The sequence below is a fragment of the Mus caroli genome, chromosome 16 (assembly GCF_900094665.2).
Source record: "Mus caroli chromosome 16, CAROLI_EIJ_v1.1, whole genome shotgun sequence".
NCBI lineage: Eukaryota > Metazoa > Chordata > Mammalia > Rodentia > Muridae > Mus > Mus caroli.
Genome location: NC_034585.1, coordinates 30,441,930 through 30,446,779, shown reverse-complemented (window position 1 = coordinate 30,446,779; position 4,850 = coordinate 30,441,930). Strand labels below are relative to the sequence as shown.

Sequence of the window (4,850 nt, the reverse complement as noted above, 5' to 3'; positions counted from 1 at the left end):
AATGTAATTGAGGAAAATACGTAATAAAATATATTAAAAAAAAAAAGAGAGAAACCTTGTCTTAAAAAAAAAAAGATAGACAGGAAGATGATAGATAGATGAGTGTGTGTTATTGTTATATATATTGTTATATAAATATACTTTAACTGTTAATTGTTTTGTTTTCCTTCATGTTGTTTGATAAAGGCAGGAGTTTAATACAAACACCAAGAAAGGCTGCCAAAAAAGAAAAGGATTGACTGTCCTCCTAGCATAAAAGAACTGGGAGATCAACAAAACAAAACCAAACCATATCTAGTTAAATGAAAAGACAATGGCCTTCAACCTACAACTCTCATCATCCATTCTCTTCAGTGTATCTGTGCAAACCATGCAGCACTACAATGGTATTCTTTGAAGGTGATGTTATGCATAAGCAATACAAAGGCACTATTCAGGAAATAAAGTATTATCTGTATAAGCATGGGGACAGTAGTTAAATGTGAAAACTAAAGCCTGGATAAAGCAATCATGACTTACCTCTATAAAATGTGTCAGGTAGAAGCCCATCCCGCCAGATCACTTGGCTAAATTTCCAAACCACTGATTCTTCTCTTCTATCCTGTAAAAGTATGAAAATACAAGTTAGTAACCCAAAAGAACTGAATTAAACACATTCTTACAGCTAGGCAAAATAGTTGTAACTAAATGTGAAAAATCTAACAAAATTCTTTTCCTAAGTAGACACTTTTGGATTAAACATAATTCACAACTAACAATTCAACTCCAATGGCCCATCAATACTAGCTGTTTATCAAAGACAGTAAGTTGCAATGTTTTAAACTTCTAGTTAAGGAGGATTAAGATGTCTTGAAAGTTAGGACAATTTTGAATCATATTAAGGAAGAAAAAAAAGCACAAATGTGTTGCTGGTATAAAGAGACTGACACAGGAGGATCAGAAACAAGTTGTGGACTGCCTGGGATACTTACAAAAGAGATGAAAATATAAAAACGAGCATACTCCATGCATTGATCACTCACATGATACTACTTACTTAATAAAACCCCAGAGCAATAATGCCTCTTGCTGAAATGGCTGAATGTATTAACACTGTAGTTTGGGAGCTGGAAAGGCGGAGGAGCCCAAGTTCAATTCTCAGCACTCACATTGAGAAGCCTGTGACTCTAGGTCTAAGGGATCCAATTCCCTCTTCTGGACTCCCTAGGCACCTGAACACACACACACACACACACACACACACACTTTAAATAAAAATGTTGGCCCCTTCCTTGAATTCTAGCATTCAAGAGGTTGAGCGAGGAAGATGCCCATCAAGGCCAACCTGGGCTACATAGTGAAATGAATGCAGGTAACCCAGAGCTGCACAGCCAGCCCCTGTCTTGGGGATGGAAGGAGAAGACAGGTAGTTGTGAATGGACCTAACATCCATGAGGCCCTGGGTTCAATACCCAGAGCTGTAAAAGCATAGTATGGTGGTGCCTGTTTATAGCTCCAAACTTGAGGAGGTGGCAAGAGATCAGAATTCAAGATCATCTTTGAGTGCATAACAAGTTCAAGGCCATCCCAAGCTACATAAGACTTTGGTTACTCACATCCTCTTTCCCTTAATCCCCAAAACAGTTGAATGTAGATTGTAAAAGTAAAAAATAGGGGCTGGAGACATGGCTCAGTGGTTATGAACACTTCTGGAGTGTCTGAAGACAGCTACAGTGTACTCACATATAATAAATAAATCTTTAAAGAGAAAAAAGAAAATAAAAAAATATATTTTTTAATTGTAAGGCAAAAAAGATTTAATAATGTCAAAACAATCTATAGATGATTTTTAATTTACATATAGTAAATCAACCTCTTAGCAAAAAACTAAGAAAATTAACATTCAGTTTGCATTATGATGATACAGGACACAGATCCACTTCTTTCATATTAACTGGGATATTTTTCCAGGTTTATGAAACAAATGTTATGAAAACTAAAAGCTGAATTCTCAAACAAAGAATAGGCCAAAAGTAAGTTTATAATGAAGAAACTATTTTTCTCATGTGTCGGCCTTAACTCTGCGGTAGCACCAGTGCATGAGGCACATGTGTGCATGTGAGAGCCCACAGTCGATGGCAGTGCCTTTCTCATTCACTCTCTTCTCTATTTACTGAGGCAGGGTCTGCAGAATGAACCTGGACCTGCACAATTTGAACAGTCTAGCTAGCTAGTTTGCCCCAGACTCCTTGTCTCCTCCCAGATCCTGGGATCTCAGGCAGCAGCTGTGCCTGAACTCAAGTTCCCCAGTGCTTCAGTTACTGAACCATCTCACCAACTCCCCTAACACATTCTTAAACCTTGGTATAAATCCTGTACATCAATAAAAGCCATCAATGTAGTAGCTAAGAAATAGGTAAGCAATTAAAAATTCTGTTGATAATAGTTTTATCATGGGGTTCCAAAGAGTAACCTTTGTGATAATTTATCATCATACAGCCAGTGAGTAGCTCCAGTTATAACTATTTTCTCAGTGTACTTTAACGTAATCCATTTCATGGAACAATGATGTAGCTGAGTGGTAGACACAGGCCTAGCATGCTAAACACCCCGAGCTCTTTCGTGACAAGACTCTTCCTAGGAAAATACAATACATACACACACACACACACACACACACACACATTCACCCAGACAGAGATTCCAAGACAAGCCAAAGCCCACTCCAGCATGGACGACATTCCAGGAAATCCCTGAAACTGACAAGACTCCCTAGGCCCCTTCCTGACAGAATAAGCAGTAAAAGCTGAAAAAAAGATTCTCAGGCAAGCCAAGATACAGAAGACTGGGACCACCACCACCACCACCACCCCCACCCACCCCCACCCCCGTTCCCAGGAGAGCTCGCTGGTCCACCGAGTTGACTTTGGCGGTGTCTGCACTTGGCTCTGTGGTGGGATCCCCAGCTGGAGCCAGTACATGCATGCGCTGCATCTCCCCAGAAAAGAAGTGTCACAAAACAGCTCTGTCCCCAGCACAACAACAAAAGGTTCTAGTAAGCAATTCCATTGCCTGCTCCAAAGTCAAGCACTCAAAAGACCCAATATGTGCTTCTTATTACTGTTAACAGAGTCCTACTATGTTTTCCAGGCTGATCCCAAATACCTGAGCTTAAGCAATCTTCCCACTTCTGCCTCCACACATCTGCAACTATAGAAACACTGTTCCACACTCAAGTTTAAGTATCTATTTCTACAATTAGAAAAGAGAAAGCAGGCGCCATGAGTCGGAGCTACCCTGAGTGTGCACTGCACTCTGTCCCATCTCCGCTCTTTGCTCCGCTAACCGAGCTCGCATCGCTTGCTGTGTTCACCTCTCACAACTACTGACAGCTGCATGACCAGACATGAGAGCTGAGAAGCGTCACTCCAGTCCAGGGGATCTGACCCCTCCTCTGAGCTCCAAGGCACCAGACACACACCTGGTGACATATATCAGACAGACAAAACACTGGTGTGCAAGAAATGAAATTTTAAAAATGTATAAACACACCTTTCTGAGTCTTTTTAAAAGTTGATTCGTTATTCCTCCTCCACAATCAAGACATTATAACTGCAAGATATGTTAACTGTTATTGCCTAGTGAAATGATTCTGAAATATTAAGTTTCCATAAACATTTTCTCAAAAAGCATACTTACTTTCTTATATAACTTTTACTGAACGTACCAAATAAAGGCTGTCATGTATCAAAGAATATAACTAGCTTTGTTTAAAAAAAATAATGAAGAACATGCTTCACACAACACAAAGTAGCCTGAAATTATAAATACTTTTTACATTATCTTTCCACCACAAATTATTATTTTTATTATTGTTGGGGGAAAGTGTGTGGAGGGCAGGAGGGAGGGAGGGAGGGCACGTTTGCTGGTAAGGGGTGGTAGTGGTGGTGGTGGTCACTGGGGTAGATCTGCCCATGATGAGTAGCACCCTTCCCAGGGCTGGGATCATCAACTGTATGAAACGGAGAAAGAGAACTCAACAGCAATGTGCAGAGCATCTGTCCCCTGTGTCCCCTGACTGTGATGTCACACCAACGCTGCTTCAAGCTCCTGCTTCCCTGACCTCTTCCCACAGAAGACTCTACCCTGTACTGTGAGCCAGAAAACAACCCGAAATTGCTGTCATCCTCATACTTTATTAGAGTAACAGGAAAAGACTAAGACACTGTCAGAGGTGTTAGCAATTTTGCAATGTTAAGTTCATAGACAGTATTCATTTGGGATAATAAAATACTAAGTCCTTTAGCAGAAATTTAAGCAATTTATCACAAGAAAATCAAATAAGAATAATTTATCTGCTTTTGCTAACTTTCTGAAACCAAAAAAGGGTGACCTATTAATGTTCATCTCACATACAAGAATACAGAGAACAGTATTTAGATTTTGCTGAGTAATATTCACAGGAACTCACAGGCATCCAAGAAATAAACCTATGCAGAGCAGTGGTGGTGCACGCCTTTAATCCCAGCACTTGGGAGGCAGAGGCAGGTGAATTTCTGAGTTTGAGGCCAGCCTGGTCTACAAAGTGAGTTCTAGGACAGCCAGGGCTACACAGAGAAACCCTTCTTGAAAAACAAACAAAGAAACAAACAAAAATAAAAAACAAACAAAGAAACCAATATCTGATACAGGGGATACAGGGGCTGAGTATCTCTTAATGTGAAATTCAAAGTGCTCTAAAATCCCAAACTTTCTGAGTGTCAATTTGATGCAAATAAAAAATTCTGTACCATAAAACTATTCCACACACACAGAAAAGGGGAGGGGAGAGGTGAGGGGGGAAGGGAGGGAAGAGGTGAGGGGGGAAGGGA

At 40.2% G+C, this 4,850-nt stretch overlaps 1 protein-coding gene across 6 annotated transcripts in view; it reads right to left on the bottom strand.

Annotated features, from left to right (window-relative positions):
- The window catches only part of Znf148 (zinc finger protein 148), a 122,983-nt gene that overhangs the window by 81,007 nt on the left and 37,126 nt on the right, over window positions 1-4,850 (bottom strand). For 5 of the 6 annotated variants that reach the window (XM_021184867.2, XM_029470709.1, XM_021184869.2 and 2 more), the window contains exon 2: window positions 520-601. The gene's annotated coding sequence lies outside the window, so the exon portion shown is untranslated. Of the gene's footprint in view, window positions 1-519; window positions 602-3,531; window positions 3,577-4,850 lie in introns of those variants that run through there. The other variant, XM_029470708.1, reaches the window with a different exon arrangement.